Raw genomic sequence first — 25,922 nt, forward strand, 5'->3', positions numbered from 1 at the left:
ACAATCCTTTGCTCTTCCATAAACATGGTGTAATTTTGAAATTTAAGCAAAAAGACTGCTCTGATTTATTTGCAGATTAAGTTGTATTTTTGTGCTAAATGCTCAGCTGCTCTGTCCAACAGACCAAATCATGACATTTGTTCATATATGGTTATTCTCAGTTAAAAGCTCTCTCCATCTGCCTGGAGGTTTATTAATAACTCATCACCATGGTATCACAGCATCTTAAGGAAAATAAAACACAGAGATAGTTGCTAGGCTCTCCAGCCTCTAGGGCTAAAAGGGAATATTTCTTGAGGAAGACTGGGAGAAACTCTTTTATGCATTCACTTATCACTCTTGAGGGTAAGGCTAAGCCAAGAGATGGCCCCCATACTGTGTTCTGAAAGCTGCAAGTATTGTAGCCATCACTCAAACACGTCACCCAAGATCCAATTCTCTGCACTAACACATTAAAAACAAATAACCAGAAATCCAAACTGTGAAGGAAACCTAAGGAAAAAGAGATTGGGGTGAAGGAATGCATAAATTTCTTCAGCACTCCCATTTAAGCCTCAAAAGGACTCTGTAGCCGTATCACTATTGCCCCCAATCATATTAACCACACTAAGCTGTTTGCTAACATGCACTGAACCCTGCACTGCCTTGCTGCAAACACATCTGACATTAGTGGGGAGAAACAGAGAACAGGTCAATGACACATCCTCTACCCAGAAGAGCTTCAGCTGTTTCTCACAAGTATTTTCAAATACCTGTAATACCCTACCCATCAGTACTGAGAGAGGAGATGTCCCCGTGGTTCTGACAGGTTCAAGATCCAGAAGAAACCGGCAGCCTGCACTCTTGTAAATTATCTGCTCCAATAAATGAAGTCACCTCTAAATATGCTAAAAACTTCAGAACACTAATACAGGGAAGCATCAAACTTAAATGCAGTGAAACACACAGAGCAGACAGGGCTGGCTTGCAGATCACATCCCTTTTCACAAAGCATGTACTGTCAAGGTTGCCACACTATTATTCCAGGAAACAATGTGACTGCAAAGGAAAATCTGTAAAAACAACATGTATAATGCAGGGTACCAGAGTGTGCTTCCTACTTACAAATAACTACAGTATTGACTAAATGTCTTCTAAGGCCAAAAAGCAATGAAGTCAGAAGTCACACCTTCAGTTGGTATGCTACTCTGATGAAGTGTCTCGTGAGCAGGAAAGCTTTACAGAATCATTACATCTTCTGTCAGGGAGAAACATCCAGCCATGCTAACTATCCAGTCTACCCTCTGAGAGAGGGACTGTCAGGGTTACAGCATTTCCTTCCCTCTTCCCTGTTCAGACCAGAAAGCCAACATGGCTGTAGAAAGAACCACAGGATGTGGCAGATTGCTCTCCAGTGCCATCTCATTAAAGTCACAGTACTCATTTGTTTCTTCACATGTAAGGTTAACCCAGCAAAAAGATCATGTGGCTCAAGGGGCAGGGAAGAGCAGAAACAGTCTTTCCCACTGAAGGGCTGGCATGACAAAAAAAGCCACAAGCAGCAAGCCTGCCACACTCCCCCAGAGACACTGCCATAGCTCAACATATGTCCTCTCAGAAGGGTTGTCACTCTTGTGTGCTATTTATTCACTATTTTAGACGAGGGAAAACTGCTTTTTATCACCTCTTTTCCACACTCATATTTCTGCATACTGAAGCAGAAGTCTGTCACCTCCATTAAGTATAAGAGGCTGTATTTTGATCTCTCAGGTAGCCTCATGTTAAGTTTCAAGAGCAGTTAAGCACAGGAGACTATTTCTCTTGTCCTTCGGCTGCTTAGCTAAATAGTGCAAGCAACAAGAAACCAGAAAATCTTTTTGTTTTTGCTAGATAGTTGTAGTTCTGAGAGGCAATGATTCCAGCAATGTGAAGCTGTGTGCTACTTAGGGTCCTCCTTCAGGGTGAAAAAGAAACATCAGGTCAAGGTAAAACTGTCTGGAAACAAACAAACAAACAAATCACCCTGATCTAACTCTGCCTGTCAGGGCATTTTGTCCATCTCTGTACCCAAAACATATATAACTAATTTTATTTTCTAGAATAGCAATTGCTGATTGATGAGTCATCTTTCCTGTAAATTTATTTTTTTAAGTGATTTTGGCATTGTTCCTTGAAATTCCTCTCTGGCTATGTAATGGAAATTTTGACCTCATACTCTGGTTGCTTTAACATCACAGATACAGAGATTATGAGTTTGGGAGGACCAAACAATTGAATAAAGGATGCAATGTAGAAATCTGTAGCTTGAAAAGAAAGCAAGTTGTACTAAATAAACTCAAAATTAAATATTTAACTGTGTGGCCATTAGGTTATGTTCCTAATAATACACTAACTCATTTATTGAAATTAAGAATTCATGGAGGAGGGGGTTGCTTCCCTCTTTTTTCTCCCAAAATTGATTATGTGGTAAAGTTGCTGGCAAGTGAAACTCACCAAAATATATCAAAACTTAAGTTTTTTCCTATTAATTAGCAACTCCCCATATTACAGTTTCTAAAGCATACTGCATTTAGTTGTCAGAAAACACAAAGTAGAAAAATGTAAGCCAGAAGAGAGTAGAAAGAAAACAAAAGCACCAAAGAATACATTCATGAGACATAATTATTGCAGAGGGCAGCATAAAACTCTTCAGACTGCAATCACCAAGAGTAAGGGCTTTTCTTCCCTATTCTCCCTCCATCTGGGGGCAATGGAGAAAGCACATGGTAGCTCAAAGTCCTCAGCTATGCTGAGTTCAAAACATAGGACAAAGAAGTCAGAATTTTGAATTGCTTTAGTACCACAAAAAGAATTAGATAGATTTTTATAGCAAGAATAAAAATGAACCCATCTGAGAACTACTCCTACTCCAACTTATCTAAAATATAATTAAATAAATAAAAGAGAATCTCTTCCTTCCACTCAGCCTGGATTCAGCTGTCAGGAAAACTCCACAGCGCTCAGAAACAGACAGTGCTGTAAGCACCTGCTGGAGCCTGGAGCCAGCATTTGCAATTAGTCAATTACAAATCATCATGGTGAGCTAAATCTATGGAGTGGCACATTCATGGGTCATGAAGGCCAAGCCTATTAAAAATAAATTTACATGCCTATCTTCCAGTTGTTAAGTGGGATGGCCAAGGGACATGACAACATGAGCTTCAAATTATGCATTCTTGGAAAAACTCTGAACAAGATTTCTCAGATGACAACACTGTCATGGTCTCTGGTAATTCTTCATGGTCATGCCAGAGGGCTTCCCACTCCATCCCACACATGCTTACCTTGCTCCACCAACCAGTTTTCATTCAGGCTGAGCAAAAGGGATCACATATTTGGGAATGAGCTCTACTAGCTTCTCTAACCACAGGGCAGCCCACACCAGTCACTTCACAGGTCTCATTAGACACTGAACAACTTAAAATGGCCATTTTAAACCAGAAAGATCACGGCAAATTTGAATTTTTGAAGACAGTCAGTGCTCTTGCCCATCAACATGGCACTCTGCATGGAGACTGTGCACCCAGCAGTAAATTGGCTCTGCCTAGGTAGGCTGGGACCTGTGACTGTGCTGCTGGGACTCCAGACAGGCTTTGCAGCTGCTTTGAAACTCTTAGGAATATGTGTTCTCAGTCTCTTGATTTGAGGGAATGAGTTAATGTAACTTCTACAAGTGTGATGGCTGACTGATAATGTTTCAGAAAACGCTTGAGATAAGTTACTACTGAAAAAAAAAGTTTTGTAACATTCCCAGCTCTATCATAACTTTAATGAGGTTGAGTTCCCAAAAGAAGACGCTAAAATTATTTGGTTTTTGCCTTTTCAGTCTCAGCAATCAACCTAAGAGCTGGTAAGACTCATTGTTATTTGGAAAAAACAAAACAAAACAAACCAACCTTCAGATTTTCATGTAGAGAACATCTATAAAAAGCAGCTCAAAGTTTCTGAGAACAGGTAACAGCCAAGTTGAAACTGTTTCTACATATATTAATAGCTCAGAGATGACTGTAGATTAGTAAAACAAAGCCTCGGATGAAATATAGAGTTTTTACAGGAGCTAGTACAGATTCCCTTACATACAGTGACCAGTGGGTGCAGGAGAGAAATGGCCAAAAGCTTTGTTATTCTACTGGTGCAATCTTAAGTAAAGCATTTTCAAATTCTCCATATCATTCTCTTCAGCTTCATAGGCAAACTTTCGCTGATGTAAGTAGACATCAATACTGGGTGTCCTTTTGAGTCACAACATATAAACATGATAATATTAGTTGGGCAGTACACGGGGAAAAATATTTGGCATCTGTGTAGTTCCTTCAACTGCTAGGGAAACATCCACCAGATGTTCCTAGATGTTACCTCAGCTGCCTCCCAAACCACTATCACATCTGCTCTCTTCCTTGAATACCAGTGGTAACTGAACTAACGTTTCACTTCACTTATCTTTGTAAAATATTCTCAACACCCTTGAGGAATGCCTTTTTCAGGAGTTACGTTACCCACAAAAAGCAACGTGAAAATCCCCTATTATTACATGACTGAATTTCCTGAAATTCTCTAGTTATTTAATATATAGGGAATACCATCATCTATACAAAAGTATTATTGAAAGTGATGATATTTTTTCATAAACACAAATATTGAAACAGCAACAGAAATAATGGTCCACAGAAACTACCAGAATTAAAGAGGAAAATGGGAAGGAAGGAACCCTATCATTGTTAAATGCTCCTCCTTATCACGGACACCAAAATTCTTCTGCAAGACCTTCCTTATACTCCTGGAACTGAAACTATTTTCTGTGTTCAGCTACCGAACATTCCCTCAGCCTATCATCGTTGTGGTATGCAAGACTTGCTTACACTTAGCAGCAGTGGAAGAGTTGCAATAGTATCCAGTAGAGGAAGGAACACAAAAAAAACCCCAAACTACCAAAAAACACCATGCATAAAACAGAAAAAAATCTCAAACCACCAAACATAAAGAGAAAGACCACACAGATCAAAATATCTTATCTTAACACTTTCTATTCTGGAATTTTAAAAACTCAATTTTACACATAAGCAATACAGAGCATTTGTGTATGATCTAAAATAATCCAAAAGGAAGTATCTTCCTAAGACTGTTAGTCCAGTTTATCTATTATTCTCAATGATCATTATTTTCAAAATGTGTATGGAAGCAATGATTACTTATTCCAAACTCTCTCCAGTTATTCTCCAAACTTTTTACTTTCAGCCCAAAACATTTTTCTAGTTATTTTCCAGGTATGCTGCACTCTACTATGTAATGTAGAGAAAAATACAATAAAGACATCAGAAAAGCAAAAAATGTACAAATCCATGTCACCACAATGATCTAGCTGATACCCTGCATGACCCCAAACAAATCACTTTGCTGCATTCCCACCAAAAATGGAGAGGGCTCCAGACTCTGAAAAATGACTGTCAGACCAAAAACTGTTTACAGAGCAGCTTGCAGTCATCAAACAGAGGGCTCTGCAAATGGAAAGTATTACAACATATGGGATGTTCTAGCCATGCTTTTAAAAAAAAAACAGAAGAGCAGAAAAAAGAACCTTCACAATCATGACTAGGCACATGTTCCAAAAAGAAATTAAACTCTTGCTTCTCTGCTATAGCTCTTTGATTTTTCATTACTTATACTTACTAGATACTATATCTATAAACAAGAAAAATAAGTAAGAAGCTCATCCAGACAGGATCAAATAAAAGCCGCTGAAATACTTTGCAAGCTGCAGGCACGACAAGGTTCTTGGAAAGAGGCATTATCTAGTACTAGATTTCATTCCTATAGCTAAAGGTTAAACTTCCAGGTACCAGGGTCTTTTCTGCAGGTTTCAGTCACCTTTATAAATTAAGGGATAAAAGAAAAATACAAACAATGCATGTGATGTCAGGATGCAACGATGCACATACTAACCAGTGATTTGACAGATGGAATGAGAAGCTCTCGCCTTTTATTTGCACATGAGAAATGAAGATAACTCAATGTTTATTTGCAAATTAGAAATTGGGATATGTTTATTTGTAGGAAGAGAGGGTATCACTATTTGAAAGGAACTCAGGTTCTTTTTCTTTTCCTCCTTGGTAAAATTCAGATGAAGGAACAACGAAACCAAATGCCACTGTTTCCTAGAGAAATACTTCTTCAAGCAAACAAAGAAATACATTCGTGATTACAAAGAGATGCATAAAACCAATTCCACTTTGTTTCCAAATGCATAGCATAAGCAAAGCAAAAGCCTACTATTTTCTTCATAATTATTTTTCCTTATAAAAAAATCAGCTATATTTTTCATTCAACATGTAAATCTAAATAGATAACAAAAATAAGCATTTTCTCTCCATGTGTGAAATTAACGATTAACCTCAATAATTAAAAGCATCAGAGTGCCGAACACCCATTGGTTTCTCCAAGCATTCATCCATACTGCACATCTGACAGTGGTTTCTAAGAAAATCTGGATTGAATAATATGATTCAGATGTGAAGAGACTGACAATGAACAGCATTTTAGTACTGCTCAGTCACAAAGCAGCAAGCTTTAGTACTGCATGTCCACATTAGGAAAAATGAAACAGCTTCTTCCGAGAACAACATGCTGGGTCTTTGACCCCTCTGCCTGCATTTTTCCCCTGAAAACCAGGGGAAATTTGTTATCCTCATTTCCCTTGTTCCTTACAGTCATACAATCTAGTATAACTACTAAAAAAAAAAAATCACAATTTTGCTTTTAAAATCTTAGGAAAAAAGTGTTAATTAATTACCCACTTTTGTAACTTTTAATAAATAATTTTATGATGTTGTTGTTTTAAAAGAAAAATGTTCACACAAGAATTAAAAACAAAGCCATAAAATACTTTTCTCAAAGATTACTAAGTGGACTGGATGGCCTATGATAATGCAACATGCCACTCAGGGCAAGCATGTCCCGATGCTAGCATAAATGATTGGCCTACCCATGGCAAGGAGGCAATCACAGAGCTCTGGGAAGAAAACACGAAACACAGTCACTTCTTCCATATTTTATAAGGGCCTTCCTTATCTCCCTTCAAATTCCTACAGGTAAGGGTTTTTTGGCAGTTTTCATACTAATTCTTCTATAAAATGAATGAAAGAACAAACACTGTAACTAGACTCATCACATATTTTCTTTTAGGCTATGGTGGACAGACAAATTAATCCTGCTTTAAAAGAAACTTCACAAATGCAAGTATATATCACAACACACCATTAGCAGATGGTGATTACAGAACATGTTGGAGGGAGGCTCGGGTGTGCTTAATCATCTAATTCACAAGAAAAGACAGATGACTATGGATACATTCCCACAATGAGGCACAATTTCCAAAATTCAAAGCTGAAAATAGATGTCAGAATAGAATTTGAGCAGATTTTTCAAAACCAGCAAGATGTGACCAAAAAAATGGCATGACTATAGATTTGTCCTGTCCCTATAATCTTTCTCTGGATTGATGACATACAAGACTAGGTGGCCAATGGTCTGACAATCTGCTTCTCAACGCTCAGTAGAAGCCATATATAAAGAAGTGATCCCCTTTCTTAGCCAGTCTATCCATGTGACTGATGGTATGATCTTTTTATTACTTCATTTTTTAATAGCAGTCCTTTTACTGTTAATGGATGTGGTTTATGCAAATCTTATCCACCACAGATACAGTTTTTTAAACTACTCTAAATTACAGTGTTGTAATGTGACATTGTTGACATGAAACTCAAGTAGTGTGGGATTTTCCAGAGGCACGATGCCTAGAGCCAAAGTTTAATTTCAGCTCAGAAGCAGATTCCCTTTGCACCTTTAGGTTACTCATCTCCATTTCTTCCTCTCTAAACTCTCTCTAAACCTGCCTCCCAGGATGGTGCTGGAAGTTTACTTAATGAATGTGAATCATCTTAGCACTGCCTCCTGAAATCCAGATATAAGCAATAATGAGCCAAAGCTTTACTTGGGCAAAAGCTGTGTTTGAGGAAAAGCTCACCTTCCATCATGCCTGTCAGAAGTGGTCTCACAAAACACCAAAACCAAAGCTCTGCTATTTTTATCTCTGTCAACAAATGCAGCAGTCTACCTTTAAGTGTGCAGCCACGAAGGCTGCTTAGCTTTCCGAGAGCCACACTCTGACCTAGGGCTTCACAGCTTCTCTGCCAACCAGCTCAAGCTTGTAATCAGGTGATCATCTGTGCACCTCCCTTCACAGCCCCCAGATGCAGAGCAGAGACATCACTGCTTGTGAGCATATATCCTCTGCCAGGAGTCACCTCTCCTCAGAGATGTCTCCCAGTTCCTACACACAGGGAAAGGGCAGATCAACACTCCTCAAACTTGCCTTGCATGATCATTCTCTAGTCATCTCCACCCAAGACACATTAGCACAGATGAGGTCCCTCAACTTTTTTGGTCGTTCTGAGCCTGCTTGTTCTGACCAAAACAAGCCAGGGAACAATTGCAGCTGAGAAAGTGGGTACGAGAATGTGGGTATGCAGAATTTTGCAAGAGATGTGCTAAGTGCTTGTATGTGACGAGCACACTATTAATAAATGCCCAAGGACTTGTTCAAATTATGCAGCTGCCAGATGTGCTCTTCCTGTGTCACTCACAAGACTCCCCAATCATGAGACTCCATGTGTACCAGATCTGATCACCTGCTCAAGTACTTTTGTATGCTGTGATCCCAGTTGGTTTTGGCATCAGTATGAAGAAAATAATTTCAGGCACATGTTCTTGAAGAGACTGTTTTTTCATGTAACACTAAAAAGCTTTACATTATAGAGCAAAAGGAAGGGGGAGCTACATGAAGTATTCTAACTGCTAAGTGTCATTAACTTTCCATCTGTAGCTCCTGGCAACTCCAGAGGTATCACAGCAGGCATGTTCATGTCCCACCTCCCTGTTTGTTTCTCATGACAGTCATCATCACCCTCTTAACTTTTTGGCCATAAGGATCACTTCAGCATATACTGCAGGCTAAAGATCCTCACAGAGTATTTTCAGTCCTTAACTACAGAGCTGTGAGACAGCTTGTGGATGAACATCCAGTTTTAATGACAAGACAAAATGATGGAGAAGCTGCTATTACTCTCATAGGCAAGCTGTTCCTTTAAGTTTCAAGACAGTTCTCTAAGACAGTTTCTGCAAGAGAGCGTCATGAAAAGAACTGAAAAAAAAAACTACCAAAAAACCAAAAAAAACCCCTTCATCAGTCATTTAATCCACAGAAAAGAATTAAACTGCTGCCAGTTGTAAGTTTCTCCAGGTCTGACTGTTTCTGTACCAAGTATATTGCCAGATCCACTAAGGAAAGTGAGGACAAAACCAATGCATGTGCTCAGACGCATACACTACATGACAGCCACTCACTCAGTTCTCTGGGCAAGATTGATTTTAACTTTGCTGATTTACCAGCCTGGAAAAGAGATTATATCAGACTTGTAACTGATAATAAAAAAATCCCAAACATATATATTAACACAAGACAAAACATGAGCATCTTACAATGAAATTATCTGAAACCAACCACTTATTTAATTTCATTTCATCAAAACAAGAGAGGCAGTCTGCTCATAAGCAAATGTTGTCTGTTTACTGATATTATGTTACAATCAAGACATTACAGGCCCCCATAACTGACACCAAACCAGAGACCTAAATGTTCAAAGAATTAATGCTTTCACCTTATTCTAGATGGCTAAATTAAGTTTCAGTTCACAATTTTGCCAGGTCAAAAAAAGAGGAGATGAGCTCAGACATGCAATCTTTCCACTGTGCACAGAATTCATTAGCAAACTGGTGCACACTTTCCATCCATTTACATTCGCTGGCACCGAAGCACCAACAGGGTTTGAACTCCTTTCCCCTTTTCCTCCAAAGCAACACTGACTCCAAGCCTCATTACCTAAACTGAATATACTTCAGGACACCTACAGCAGTTACACATCTAAAACCAATATATTAGTCAACAACTGATTATATTAAAAATGTGATACTCATTTGAGACTATCCTTATAAAAACCCTAAGAAATCCCATGACTTTTTATGAGTCTTTTAAGCTGAAATCAGTTTATAGCATAGAAACTGAGTCAGCTGCTATATAATCAAGGCTCCTCATGAGAAGTACAGCTTTACAATGACACATAATGCATTGTTCTCAACCTGCATGAGCCTGAAACACTGCAATCACCACCAAGAGCAGCTCAAAGAATCTTCCCACTGAAATCCACAGGAAGGTATTTTCACCTTCCCTTCCCAGTCAGAAATTGCTTTGTTAGAAAACGCAGTCTGCCTTCCTTTGCCACAGCTGCTGCCTTCTGAACACAATTCCCACCTTTTGATATCACTAGGTAATTAAGTGCCTCCTGTGTAACTGTGACAACTTCATGCCTTTCTTCTTGTTCCCTCCCCAGTTTGCTGTCAGGCTATGGGGGCCTTGCCTGAAGCAGTGTTGATACCTCCACAGAAAGAGTCCCACGGCCCTGAAATGCTGCTCTCTGCTTAACATGCTCAATGAGCTTGGCAGGAGAGCTCATACTCAGATCCAGCTTTCAGTTCTCCCTTCCCACACATTCTGGGGTGTGTTGGCCCTTTGCCCACAAGTCCAGATCAGGAATACTGGTAGGAAGGGATGTTGCTCATTGCAGCAGAAGACCTCCTCTGTAGGGATATGCAGAAATCCTCCTGTGCAAAGCTTCCTTTTGTATTTGGAACAGACCTTGGTTTAAGGAAAGGCAATTTTTCCTATTCAAATGGGAAACAAGCAGAAAATGCAACACATATGAGTAAAAACTCATGTGCTTGAGAGCTCCCATTCCTAGTAAATAATTACTACCTGCAGTAACAGGCAGTGCAGATCCCACCCCTCTCCTTTCTTTGTGGGTATGTGTGGACTGCATTTTTTCCCTGCTTTTCCTCCCCCCTCTTTTTCTTTTTCTTCAATTATGGCATCAAAAGAAACCTAAGGTCTTTTGGAGACATAAAGGAAGCATTCCTGCTCTGGAATGGCATGAGCATCTGGACACCTGGGAAAACAGAGTTCAATTCCTACTGTATTTATTTCTCAACGCACCCCCCCCCCCCCCCCCCCCCGCCCAAGCATGAAGAGTCTTGCCTTTCTTCTTATTTACCAACAAGAATTAAAGCCGAGAATGTTCAGAAGTCCATTTCAATATGTTTTGTTCTGGTTACATTACAAAAGATTGCTTTGATCTGGGGGGAGGAAGGAGTAGAGTAGCAGAGCACATCTTAAGTTCACAAAGCTAAAAGCCAAGATGCACAAAACTGAAGCATTCCAAAGTTAAAAATAATCGTCTTTAAACTGCAAGAGCAGAGCTGTAATTTTGAGCAGTACAGCATGACATCACAGTTTATGTGGGGCCAGCTCCATAAATCAAACTGTGCCTAATTAGAGATCATACTGCAAATCTACATTATTTGGATGAATAATTAAACAGGACAGTCCATAACACAAGTCAGATATGTTTACTAAAGGTTTTTTTCAAACCTTTATGTTCACTACTGCTCACAAAGCTTTCACATTTAGTAAATTATAGACCACTAAGCTTTTATTTTAGGCTGACTCCACTTTCAAGGAATTCTTCAATTAACTTTACGTTGCTTCAAGCTCTTCATCCAATGAGAAAACAATCTGTGGTTTCTTACTTCTCCCAGTGCTAATGGCTGCCCTCCATGTTTGACTTGCAGACTTACTGTCTTTTTAGAGCCAGGATCTGTTTGTCTAAAATCAGCCTAGTTGTCATAGTATTTTGACAAGTCCTCTATAAAAGGAGAACAAATCTTTGTGGTGGGTTAACTACTAAGAATAATGAAGGTTGTTCTCAAAATCTCAACAGATATGTGCCAAAATTAAGGAACATTGAGCAATACACCCTGAGCTGAAAACCCTGACTACCTCAGTTGCCCTTCTTTCCCACCTACTCCAATTTTTCCAATTTTTGCTGCTTTGAGTAGTTTTTCTAAAATGTGTGCTTTTTCTCAAATGCAAAAGCTATGACATACTCACACATTTGTAGAATAAAAAAGCCCCCAGTGCTATCAAACATTACTATCTGTAGATGGTCAGGACGCCTCTGGAATGACTGGAAATGCTGTGGAGACTTTGACAATCAGTTATTGGGTAGATAATGTCAAATCATGAGCCAAAGAGTTTAATGTAAAGCATGAGCTGAACAAAAGGGATAGGATTCATTCCTAAATTGCACATTTCTCCTCCTAGAGCTTGAGAAATTTGTGTGAAACTTTTAAATTTCAGAAATAAAAAAACAGGGGAGAGTTGGCAGCTCTCCTTCCTTTGCCCTCCTGATATTTGGCTTGGTAAATGGACCAACATACAGATGATTAAAGGAACTCTGAAGACAATGACTAAGAAGCAAAATGTTTGACAGTCTCAACAAAAAAGGACTATACAAATATAAGACTTATGTCTCTTAGTGCAGTATTATGTTGTGCATTTTTTTCTGTAGAATGTTAACCAAGCACAGATATGGAGAAAGTATCATTCACTTCTTAATACACAGACTTTTAGATAAAAAAATCCAGGGGGTTCTAAATAAACTAAAACACATTAAACATTAAATACACAGCACAGCAATATTTATAAAGACATGACACTCATGGCAAATGAGTCTCCCTCAACCACAGCCACTACGATCAGCATATCCTTAAATAGGAATGTACCTTTCAGACCTCCATTTCAATTCTTTGTTACAATAAATAGGCATCAACTTGTAATTTCCTTTTTTTTTTTTTAAATTTAGGACTGTCTTTGTGGCCAGAAATATTATGACTGACCTCTGTCAACTGTAAGCATTCAGAGCTATAGCCATTCCAATTCCCTTACATCCTCAGTGTGCAGCAACAGTTTTCTCAGAAAAAAAATAACCAAAAAAACAAGAAAACCAACCCTGTAACTATTTGGACATACTTCTGAAAGCAACAGTGAAAATTAGGAAAGCAGCCTTCCCAAAGAAGTATCTATTTTTGAAATGTGTGCTTTTAAAACACAATGCTTATGGAATGAACTACTTCAGTTCTCTTGTGTAAACTTGTACAGATTGTTTGCTATTGATCTTTTGAGTCATATTTTGGCAGTAAACTGGTATCCTTGTAGAAAATATAAGTACTGCAGAACAAGTGATGTAATCTACATCTATACTTAATTCTTTTTTCTTGGTTTTTTTTTTAGTTTAATTTATATTTTAAAACCATCTGAACTGCATACTTCATTTCTTCCCCAGATGAGGAGTTTTATGATAGTGAAGAGGAGACACTTGGTCTGTAGGAATGTGGCTCCTTTAAGTCACAGAACAGAACTCAGATCAAAGAAAGTAATGTTTCTATCTGTACTTAAATCTAGTTCTATTAACTGTTTTCTTAACTGAATGACATAAAGGGACTCTATAAAACCAGTGTAAAACCTGATCTCAAGGCATTGAAATCTAGGATTTTCACAATGTATTGTTCTTCCCTCCCTGTCCCCAAGCCACTGTCCATTCAGAAAACAACACATAGAAGAGAAAAAAGAAAACTGCACTGTAGCAAGGCTATCCACGTGGCCAGCCTTGTGCTGTGTGTGCAGTATATATACATGTACTGCATGCTGATGTGGCCCAGAGCAGGGGCACAATGTCCAGGTTTCTGGTCTTTTGCGGAGTACATAACACTGCATGGCAGTTGGACACAAGGAAGGTGAGAGAGCACATGGAGGTGGGCAGCTGACAGAGTGAAACTAATGCAATACTCCAGACAGGTAATTAAAGCTGTGCTCAGCCTCAAACTCTTAAATACGGTAATTCTTTAACCAACAAAAGAGATTGCCAGGAAGGGACAACAGTGAGTGAGAGAAAGTACATAAGCAAGAGCGTGCGCAGGACACGGAGCACGAGTGCTTCCCCTTTCCTCCTCTCAGGTTTCTCCCACTGAGAGCCACTACCTGATGGCCTGAATCTCTTCTAAGTCTGGTTACTCTAAAAACAACAACACAGTCAAGGCCAGTATACAGAGACCAAGTATAAGAATCCGACCTTTTAAATCCTAGATCAATGTTTTCTTCCCTCTCTGAAGCAGTGATTGATGCCAGCTTTCTCACACCTTTTCCTCACTCTCATGCCATCAAGTGCCAGTACTTCTCTACCCTACTGTCCTTGTCACACTGCTTCCCACCTCTTCCTCAGTGACACCTGAGATCCACTTTCACATGGAGTTGTAAAGATAAGGACAAACCATACAGCCACCTCTGGGCAACTACAAGCTTTGTCTCTAGAAGCACAGCATCTCAAACTTTTCCTTCAAGGGCATCTCTAATGGCCCTTCAGAAAGATTGGCAAGGAAGGAGCATATTTAAGACTTGAGAAAAATTAAAATTAACACAGCTTGCAGTGACTTTATTAGAGGCTGAAGCCCACGAAAAATCTGTTTGAATAATAAGCAAGAGATTTTTGCCTTGCATCACACAAAGGATCAGACTAGATGACTCCAGAGGGTCCTTCTGACTAAGTTGTGACAATATATATGACAGAGAATTTTAAAGATCAGGGTTATTTCCCAGTATGAATTACACTAATTCTTGTTTTAGTTTTGATCTTCTAAAACTAGACAAACCCCAAAGGAATATTATGCACACAGCAGCCCAGAGCCTACCTTTAGATACTGTTCAAACAACATATTTTCTGACCAAGGAGATAGCAATACCTCTGTTTTCATTAATTCTCTATTAAGAATCACAGGATTCAAGTTGCTGATTTCCAGCATTACCTCATGCTGGGCCGCCCACTGATTAATTAAAACTGTATTTGTAGAGGAAAAAAGCAGAACTGCAGTAGTTTGAACCTAGAGTGTCCCTGATAAAAGAAACAGTCTGCTGTTCCAACTCCTTTCCATAGGTTGATTGTGAATTGTAACCACACAAGATCTCCTTTTTCAAGCTTCCAGAAACTGGCAAACATGTCTACTGCACAGGAAGTCATATTTATAGTTGCATTACTTTCCACAATAAACCAATTCTCCTATAATCAGAAGGCTTGCTAAATGAACGATCTTTTCCCTTGAGATTGCAGCCTCTTAACAGAAAGCTTTCAACTCTACAGTTAGTAATGGTTGTGGAGGGAAAAACACAATTCAGTACAGCCCCCACATCATTATTACACAGTAAAGACATACCAGGATTTTTTATTTCAAAAAAGAAGAAACAATTATGAAATCCTGGTATTGCGATGTGTGTTAATTACCCTGTTGAGTTACCATTTAATTTTATTGTTGTTTAGCTGACCTGCTTTTTACTATCTAGCTTTAAATTCTTCTTGGATGTAGACAGACAAAGAGCTTCTACTATATAAGCCTTATTATATAGTTGGGCAGGGCCTTTGAGCATGCAGGTTTTCCACAAGAAATCTGAAGCAGTGCATTGCTTCAAAAGGGAAATATATTTCAAACTTCTCCAAATTACTACAGGTGACAGTTAGTATCTTGCTTGTACCTTTTTACTATCATCCTGCATATAAAACATTATCAAGAAAAACCCAAACACCTACTTGAAATTTTCAAATTCTCTTCCAGCAACTGTATCAGAGTATTTAAAAGGGCACAGCACTAGCTTTGACCAACAATTTCCCCCTCCTCCCTTAAATACAGGGAAAAAGAATACCTTTTTTTTATAGAAGATAGAGAGATTAATACTTTACCCAAGCAGAAATTCTTCAAAATCAAGAAATGAATGCAAAAGTCATTCTTACCTAAAATTAGAAGAAAAGAGAGAGGAAAAGAAAAGAAATATTAAGAATCATCCCTCAGAGCATTAAATCTTCAAAATAGAATTCCCAAACAAATCTAAAGTAAACAAGTTACACCAGAAGAGGAAATTGCAATTTCTTTGAAACAGTAATTAACCTTGTGAAGGAAACCACTACTAATATAAACAAACAAGCAATAAAGGAAACCATTTTAGCAGAGGGAAACCTGTCTTGAGGCAGCGTGACAAGGGAATATAAAAACACTTTGCCTGAAATGATGGGTCTCTAAAGAAAATTGGAGCAATTCTGTAGTAAGGATTATGAAGACACAAGCTTCAAATAGGTAATTTTCAACATTTCAAAGAGGAGGCTGGACCACAGAAATTCAGAAAATTTTAAATACAGGACTCAAATTTAAACTCAATGTAATCTCATACTGTAGTCACACATAAACAGGAGGATTTTGAATGATATCTATCAGGTTAAATTGCTTTTATAATAATAGTTTTCCATGCCCAATCCTTGTTATTTATAAATAACTACAGATAAAGTAAGCACAAGCATCATGGTCATTATTTCATTATATGAAATGGTAATCAGAAACTTGAACTTTCATCAGAAGCTGATATTTTCAAAAATTTGCCTAAGGAACATGCATACAGAATTGAAAACAGATCTAACATTAAGAATGTAAATCATTACTTTTAGATAAAAACTAATTCTCAAATCTGAAGTATTTTTTGCTTTCACTGCTTGCATTTCTTAAATAGCTGCAAGTGAGCGGTAGTCCTCTTGTCCTTATTCCGGTGGAAGAAAAGAAGTTCATAGTGGTGTAATAAAGTTACAACTACAATAAATACCAAAACCAGAAACATTTTTTATTTCAGATTTTAAGTCAACTATCTGCAAGAAACAGCATTTCAGACTCTCCTTATTTGTTCTTGTTTATTACACTGGCGCCCTTTGTGGCTTCTTGTATTTTAGCAACTGGAATATACACAGTAAAGCTAGCAACACAACAGAAGTTTAGCAAAGGCAGACATAGTTTGATTTTAAAAAACCATCACAGAAAAGAGCAAGAAGCTCTACAAACAGTGGAACCAATGTGGTTTGGCTTCCCCTGAATTTGTGTCTTATGGGGATTGGAAACAATGTAAGTAGGTCCACAAGCTCACACCAAGCTCTCTCTGTCCTACCTGGGAAGCCACTGGAATGAAATTCGCTGAAACTTATCATCAAAATCTGTTTCTTAGCTGATCCATCCCCAACACTGGGAATGACTGAGTGAAAAACAGGTAAAAGTCCTTCTTCCCTAGAACAACAGGTCAGTGACAGAAGTATAAGATCCCATACTTTTAAACAGGTTCATTCCATTTTAACTAAGTGGTATTCAATTAAGGAAATAAAGTCTCTTCATACCTGAACCAGCTTCTAAAATTCTATAGCAGAGTTAAGTTTTGTGACTTGTTATCTTTTTCATGCATTTAGGAGACTCACTACTAGAGAGTGAGGAAAACCTTTATATGATATTAAAACAAATCCCCAGTCAGCACATTCCAGTATTTACAACCAAGGGGGGTTAAATAAATTCGAAAATGGAAAATATTTGTTATAGAGATCTAAAAGACAAATACACCACCTATGCCTCATTATCCGCATAAAGCAAGTTTTTTCCTACCTCTCCTAAAGGGATTTGGGAAATGGAAATTTCCAACACTAGAGAAGTGGCAGAAAATAACATGTACAAATTAAAAATGTCACAGGGTCGCACTCAGGAAGCTTAAGAGGTTATCTCTGGAAACACCTTCTCAAATGGAAAAATGGTGGCAGCAGCAATCATGGGAGACGAGGGAAAATCAGAGCTATCTGAAAACAAGACAAACTCACTAAACCCCAAGAGGAAATCTGGAACAGGAATGAAGGAAGATCTCTGACAGTAACATTATGCACTTTTCTCATGTTGTTAAACCAAGAGCAAGAGGGCACTGAGAAACCCTCTGAATTCTGCTGTCATTATCTGCCTGCAGGAGCTCAGACTAAGGGCTCCCACAGTGAGCCAGGAGTCAGGCAGCAACAGCCCTGCAAGGGTTCTGAAGTACAGACAGGCCACCAACAAACCAGGAACAAAGGCTTTGCTTCTGAGAAACACCTGAGTGACGCAGAGCTCAAACGAAATGCAAGAAATCCCATCACAGAGGCACTGTCCAGGCCCTTCTCAAAAGCCAGAGGAGTCAAAAGAAAGGCTCCAGGCACAGACCTCTGCTCTGCTGATCCACTGCATCACAAGCATGGACCACCTCTGACACAGCCTTGAAGCATCATGCTTATCCACTGAGATCATAATTTTCTTCAATTCCACTTGTACTACTCAAGAGTGGTGTTTTTGTTTATTTAGGCTTTTATTTTTTTTTTTAGTTTTTGTTTTGTCCTGAAAGCAGATTGGAAAATGCATTTCTATGCACTCTACCTGGAAGATAAGGTGCCAACACCCAAGCGAAATAGTTTGCTGCAGGCTTCCTGTGGTGCTGGTACAACTAATGTACTAGCAAAGGCCACAGGAAGAAAAAAGCATACACAGCAAAAAAAAAAAAAAAAAAACCAAACAACTAAATCTTCATTGTTTTAGAGACATCAAAGGACTTTTTCTGAATATGTAAGACTCTGATGTTGTCCTTTTGCATCATCCTATGCATGGTGATCTTTGACCACACAGAAAGTAATAACTACTGAAATACCTGGATGACCCTAGCAAGCCTTTGAGAAAGGTACCTAACTGCACACAGAAACATGTGGTGGGTGACCTTGGTGTTATCGGACAAGGTCTCTGAAGCTTGACAAAACATCACAAATCCCAAACAAAGAAGAACATATGCAAAAGGCACAGTACTCCTTAGGTAAACCTTGATTTAAGTAGCAAATAAATAAGACTGAGCTACAGTTATAGCCATTTAACCCACTTTGTTTTTTTGGCTTGATACATTTGTTATCTGGCTACCTGAGCCAGGACACTGCTGCCAACATCTGTTTCCTGCCTCTCAGGTCCTTCCTCAATCAGAAGTTCCTCTGGATTTGTGGGCTTGCCTGAGCCAAGGAGCCAGACAGAGCTTGCTCTCTCTCTCTCTCCAGGGCTGTTTGCTGCTTTGTGCAGCAAGAGGCAACCACAACCTGAACTGCAAGGTGGTGATGTCCTGCCTCAAAAACCTGCACAAGTGAAGGTACAAGTTTTACAGAACAGTTACTTTTTACATTTTTACTTCATTCAGTGCCTTTCAATTCTGGAAAGAAAAAAAAAACCACCAACATTTTCAAGCCTTGTTTTATAATTTTCTAATTGCAAGCATGATAAAAGAGGGGTTTGGACATAAAGCAAAAAATCAGTTCTACAGCCAAGGCACTGGCTATTTCACCAGAAGAAAACAAAAGCCAGAAATACCATTTCACTGCTCAAACTGAAAGACAGACTCTAGAAACATAGCTTACATAAAGGCACGTGTCAAACAATATGCTTTTTTTTTTGCCTAAACACTGACTCACTGAATAAAATCTATGTTCCTCTTTAATGTAAACAGTTCCTTTAAAAGCAGGAAAATTAAATACAGACAATATTAAGCTGAACATGAACTTGTGCCATCCCCATTTAGGCATCTGGGTAATTATAATCATTAACTCCATTAGCATATGCTGCAATGTAGGTAAAAAACATTCACATTGCATTAGAGAACTTTTAGATATTTTAATGACATGTTTACAATAAGAATTTACTCATCTGGTGCATCTTTTGAGATTAACAGATCATAGGATGTTTGTTTTCCTTTAAGATATGTTTGCAAAATGTAATCAAAGTGCCCATAAAGTTTTATCTCAGGCATCAGTATAGCATTTATTAAAAGTAGTTGAGCCTTTTAGAACTAAATTGGGTTGGTTTTGGGTTTTTTCTGGCTAATTATTCAATTTGACCATTCTTTTCTCTTGAGGCAATATTATTTCCAAGAAATGTCACTTTTCCACTTATCAAGGATGTTTACATTCTACACAAATGTTATGCTCTCAAGATTTCATTTTTGAAAATTTAGAAAGTAAAGGGGATGATGCTGTGCTTGTAAAAACATTCTTTTGTAACAGAATGAGTCTCAAGGCATTTTAGGTTTCCCACAAGACATTTTTCTGTCTATCATTTTAGAAGTTTTTCCCACACATTGTTCCTGATATAGGCTTTGGCAGGTTGTGAGATACAAGCTGGCTGGAAAATGATAGCCTGCTTTCAGCATATTCTTGTAGAGTTAAACATTAAGCACTTTCTGCACAAGATAATTCAGACAGCAGCTCACACGGAGAAAAGGTGACAGTTTCAGCTGAGGAAGGCTAAAGTCCTGAAGGATGACAAAGACTTTGTGACAGTTCTACAGAGAAAACAAAGGAATCTTGAAAAAATAATCAGCATTACTTGAAAATTCTACATTGACTTAGTTCTGGTCTTTTAAATCAAACTTGAGAGCACGTGACCGTTAATGGACACACATACACAAATAGGAGAACAAATATGTCTGCATGTACATTGATTCTTCAAAGAGTACCAGAGAACATGCCTGTGTTTTCATATCAGTAAGATGAATTTCCCAAACGCTTCATTAAGGAATCAATAGGTGAACCAAATTTGATGGGAACTCTTGCACCTGCAAGAGGTGCTGTTTGTATTTTGTAAGCTTTTCTCTGTACACAAGAAGAAACAGGAGAGGAACGGCAACTGACTCACAGTCCTATTGCAAAGCTCTCTAATGTCAAAACACTATCACTGTTAAATCCATGAACGTGAAAAAGACTTCAGATGATAAAAATCAGAATTCATGTAAGGACAGAGAAAGTTTCTAAAGCTGTCTGGATCACAGATATCTAATGGCACTTTTCATTTAGCCTTATGGTCAGCTATCTGCAAAAAGTGTATTGAATGTTTCATAAACAGTTTAAAACAAAAGTGCTTCTAATCAGATCTGGCAGGAAAGGGAGAAATGCATACATAGAATGAGGTAAGTGTGATCTTGCCCAGCTGAAGAACAGGGAATGGCAGAGCTTCAGGCCATGACTCACACAGACACTAAACAGTAGAGAGCTACAGATAATTCTCAGGTAAACTTTGCATGAGCCACTACGTCATCCTTCTCTACCCTTCCTGCATTAATCATGTCATTAGTAACCTGACGCAGTGCAAGAAGAATGTCTGATTTACAGGGAGCCGAGCAATGCTAACAGAACAAACCCTTTGGCAGGTCAAAAAAAGGAAAGACCAACCTAAATTTCATTTTAGTTTGAACCACACCCTAAAAGAACATGGAAACTAGGAAAAAGGAAAAACAAAAAAAAGATATTTTCCCACCATGAGATTACATACTTCATTAAAAGCTCCTGATGAACCAGTTAAGAGTACGAATACGAAGGATCTGCAAGAGTGCACGGATAAAAATCCAGTCCAAACATGTACCCAAACAAAGCAAATGTGGCGGGGGGGAAACCCCCAAGCTTTCTTTTGAAGTTTTTACCACAGTTACGTAATTTCCATGTTAGTCTAGATGTTTTTAAACATCTTTTATAGCGTACAGTTGGGAACCAATTTTACAATGAGTACAAAGCGTACTGTTAGGCAAGATTCATGTCTCAGCTAGGTATCTTGGTTACTCCACAAAATAAAACACTTTGATAAATGTGGCTATAATCTACATTATTGTATATGGCTATTTCACCTTAAATATCCTGTAAAAGTAATGGTCACTTGAAGGAAGGGCAGATCACTGCCTTTCATTTTGAAGCAAATGAAAAACCCTGTAGATTACCTTAAAAGCAGAATGGAATTATCCTTCGTTTCTTGAAACAAACAAAATTATCACCCAAATCAAGGTGTGCAGGTAGCAGCAGCCACTGTGTTAAAACTCAAGTCCTACAAAAGCTATTTCATAGTAGCAAAAGCATGACAGAAAACGTGTGCTTAACTCTAAGTGTATGGGAAACCCACTTTTGATGGTATTTTGTTCAGTTTCTCATGGCTTCATCTGTTTCTAAGTCTTCCTAAGAAGACTGTCTATTTTCTTGATACTTCCTTCCCATTGAACACTTCTTTTTCCCCTCACTTTCCTGTCATTTTATCTTAGCAATGATTTTGTGAACTGCCAAATAAATTTCTTACCTTCATGACTTGCAGGTCATGAAGGTAAGAAATGACCTAAGACCTAAGACCTAGAGTTGCAGGTCTAATTTCCATCTTAAAGCAAAGCTCTAGAAATTGAAATCTCTGTCTTTGACCCTCTACAAGAGCTGAGCTGAAACAGCCAAAATGTGCCACCTCAGTTAAAACCAGCTAACCATTTTGTTTCTACTCATTATTAATGGCATCCTTTTCACAATATGAAAAGTAGTGTACAAAATATGATCAACTGTACAGCTAAAATGGTAGCACAATAATCACAATATTAGTGGAACGTAAAATAACAAAGAAAATGCACTTATCTTCTCAAAACAGTTTGGAAAGCTTCTCCATCATGCCATGACAGTAGCCCTAAATCTCTTAGTGAAAATTTTAAAACATATGTTTTGAAGGTTTTCTAAACTTATGCGAATAGCACGTCCCTTTCCTGCCTTCTTGCTTTAAAGCCACCAGTAACTTCACAAAACCAAAAAATTCTTTTGTCCCTGGTAGTTGTTCAATGTCATGTGCTGGAAAACACAGATAACCCCAAATCTTAACTAGGCAGTAATCTGCCTTACAAATATTCCCTTTGTCATCAGTCTTTCTGAAGGTCAGGTAAAGACTATGTGGACACAGTGAAACAACTCTCAGAAGAGTGTCTACATGGATAAACAGGGTTTGCCAGAAAACAGTAGGTGTTTGTGCTTCATTCAGCGAAAGTGCTAAGGACAGTTTCACAACTTAGGTTTATTTTGGGAGGAGTAGGAATATCTGGCTTGTCTTTTTTAATTTAAGACCTGAAATCAAAGAAAAGATTTAGAGATACAATGCCAACAGGTTAATGAATATTCTGTAGTGTATACAAGCACCCTGGGGAAAACCTGCACTCAGATAAACAACAGATTCCATCTTCCCCTGCCCTGAGGAATATAAACCAGGCTCAAAGTTTACACCTAATTCAATAGTGGCTTTCAAAACAAACATATTTCAGACATATCTAGCAAATATTCCCCCCTCTGCATCCAAAACTTTCTCCTGGAAACAAAAGGCCTCTTCCTTGACAAAGATTTCATGTGTATCTTCCAAATCTGCCAACAGCAGATTGCATTACATAGTACACCTAAAAATTTTAAACTGACCTTTGTCCCCTCTGAGAAAGCTGTCTGTTCTAAATGGCCCACACACTCTCAACAGAAAGCCAAAGCCCACAGAGACTCTTTCAAACACGTTAGGTATCTGTCCCATGGGGAGAGCCTGTGTGTGCCTCCATAAACACACAAAAGGGTGAGAAGAGCTTTGTGCAGTGTTGAATATCCCACAGCACATATCTGGGTCCTTAGAGGCTTCTCCTATACCTTCCTCGGTGGCACTGCTTCCTTTGCCAGTATGAGCTGCAGAACGGCAAGGAGGAGGAGCACTCACAGCCCACTCAGGCTGCACACCTACCGAAGTGAGAAGGAAGCTGCACTTTGCCAGAGAGAACACGCAGTGGAGCTTGCATGGCTATTATATACCCTTTGCAAACACACTGAGTTTTCTGGTGGTGGGAACTGAATTTTATGCCTTCTGCCAACTTAAAAATCTATCCCTAGTGAAGAAACACAAAAGCAAAGAAACAAAGCAGACAATGGCTACAGAGACTCCAGAGGAATGTAATGACTATAACAAAAGGCAGCAGCAGTAGTGTGACAAGGGTTTATTAATGGGTCAAAAAACAAGCTCAAATGACTCAGACACAGAATGAAATCCCAGCAGGATTTCCTTAAATCTCCTTCAGAGACTGCAGGCCTTCATGCAGTTTGTATTCAAGCTCTCTTGGGATCAGTAAAAAAAAGGCTCTATCTGGTCTTTCACCTCTTGATCAGAAGGATGCCTTACCAGAACAGGGCAACATCACTACCCCCGGTAGCAGAGCAGAAAGAGGCTCAGAAGATCCTAATGGTACCCTCTGAAATCAGGGCAGAGAGTCAAAGCAGAGCACACACAACTCCTACCAAACTGCCACAGGGGCAATGCAAATGCTTTCCTGGGGCAATTTTAAGAATTCTGTAAGAAAATGGTCAAGAGGGTTTGTACAACTACTGCTCAAAAAATACATAAATAGGCTGTAAGAGTGGAGAGAGATGACAACAATGCAGTGATTTAGGTATGTTAGCCCATTTGTTCAAGGAAAGCATGTCTAACTACCCTAAACTACAGCCTTGCTGTAGTTTAGGAAACACTAAACACTTTGGAAACACTACCTACCCTTGCCACTATCAGGACTTTCATGCACCCTATGAATACTTTAATATTTCCTTTTGGTTATTAATTCATATATAGGTGCCATTTCAAGTACACTAGAGAGAGCAGGGTGTTGTGATTTTGAGCATTTCTATTTTCACAGGTAACTACTCACAAAATTGACACCTTTAACTCATCTATGCCAGGCCTTATTTCAATTATCCAACTTGAAAAGCTCAGTAGCACAGAGGTTAAAACATTAATTTAACAAAAAACCCTCAGCTGCTTGGATTTTTTAAAAAACCCACCAAATCAATTCAGAAATCCTACCCTTTTCACCAACAAATCTGCAGATTTTTAAACAGAGCTTTCTAAGCAGTAAGAAAATATATTCCTTTATGTTCTGTGTATACAATGGAAGAGCCTTTGATGAGGACAGCCACAACAGCCTGGTTTTAGTTTCTGACCAAGACAAGTGCCAAATTCTTCTACACATTTGATGAAGAGGTAAATGCTTCAGATGCATGTCTAAAGATGCAGGAGAAAGACCAAAATTCACTGAGATCAAAAAGGCACAGTCACAGAACTGACTGGAATTATGGACTGAACAGAAACAAAATCCACATTTACTGGTCAAAACTAACCCAATACACTTCGAAGAAAAATATAAAACAAACACAAAAACCTTTAAATAACATATTTTTTACATCACTGTTACAAGAAAGCACATTATTTAAGTTCCTTGTGGTAGAGCTCTTTGAAAAGTCAAGGAGACAGACTGATGGACTAACAGAATTTCTCATATTTTGCATTGCTAGATAATTTTGTAAGGTGAATATTTACACTGCATAGCACATTTTTTTTTCTTTTAACAAACAATTAGTAAAACAGGATTCTGGTTTTATCTCCCTCCTGTGTCTGAATGTGTAATGTTTGGTAATTACAAACACTTTCTCCCTTTTGACTTGGAGAAGGAATTCACTGCTTCACTATCAAAATTCAGAATTTAAACAAGAAAGCCATTACAGATGCAAAATTTTGTGCCTCTAACATTTAAAAGCAAAAATAAATAAAATATAAGTGACAATGGAGGGCATCTGTAATTCTATAAACTCAAACATGTTTCTTTTGTTAAAGGGTGCAATTGCAGCCTTTCTGGTATTTGTTATCTTATTAAAATAGCCAATAGAAAAGTGATCAAATGGCACATTACCTGAAAAGGTTTCAGGCAGACAATCATGGGAATACTTGAGATTACCTGACATTGATATGGAGACAATTCATCACATCCAGAAAGCAGTGGGAAATCAACATAGCCTAGCAGAACTTTAGAAATCTAAGTGTTCAAGAAAGAGTTATCCAGAGCACATGAGCTAACCCAGACTAACTGGTGCCTTCTCCCTCTACTCTGTCATTACCCATCAGTAATAGATGGTTTAATACTAGAAATGTATTATGTGGTTTTTCACTCTTGGCAATAACTTCCAGGAACAGCAGACAAATCTAAAATATAATTCAATTTGAAACAACTGTGTGTGTATATCAAATGAGTTGATACCAGCAAACAACAAAAAATATGTCTTCCTGTATCTAAATGATCCCATTTTCCTTCCCTTTTTTTTCCAATTACATCCTTGGATCATTTTCTAAAAACAAAGATCATACTTGTTTCATTTCTCAGCATGTAGCAGGGCTGAGTTTGGTTGCACTCAGGTCTTCCATCCACT

The 25,922-nt window shown here is 38.4% G+C and overlaps 2 protein-coding genes across 3 annotated transcripts in view; one reads left to right on the forward strand and one right to left on the reverse strand.

The window, feature by feature from the left end:
* The window catches only part of CMSS1 (cms1 ribosomal small subunit homolog), a 220,513-nt gene that overhangs the window by 91,414 nt on the left and 103,177 nt on the right, over positions 1 to 25,922 (reverse strand). The gene's annotated exons all lie outside the window — the stretch shown is intronic.
* FILIP1L (filamin A interacting protein 1 like) overlaps positions 1 to 25,922 on the forward strand; it is a 129,286-nt gene that overhangs the window by 18,495 nt on the left and 84,869 nt on the right. The window lies entirely within an intron of this gene.

The sequence above is a fragment of the Serinus canaria genome, chromosome 1 (genome assembly GCF_022539315.1).
Source record: "Serinus canaria isolate serCan28SL12 chromosome 1, serCan2020, whole genome shotgun sequence".
Taxonomy (NCBI): domain Eukaryota; kingdom Metazoa; phylum Chordata; class Aves; order Passeriformes; family Fringillidae; genus Serinus; species Serinus canaria.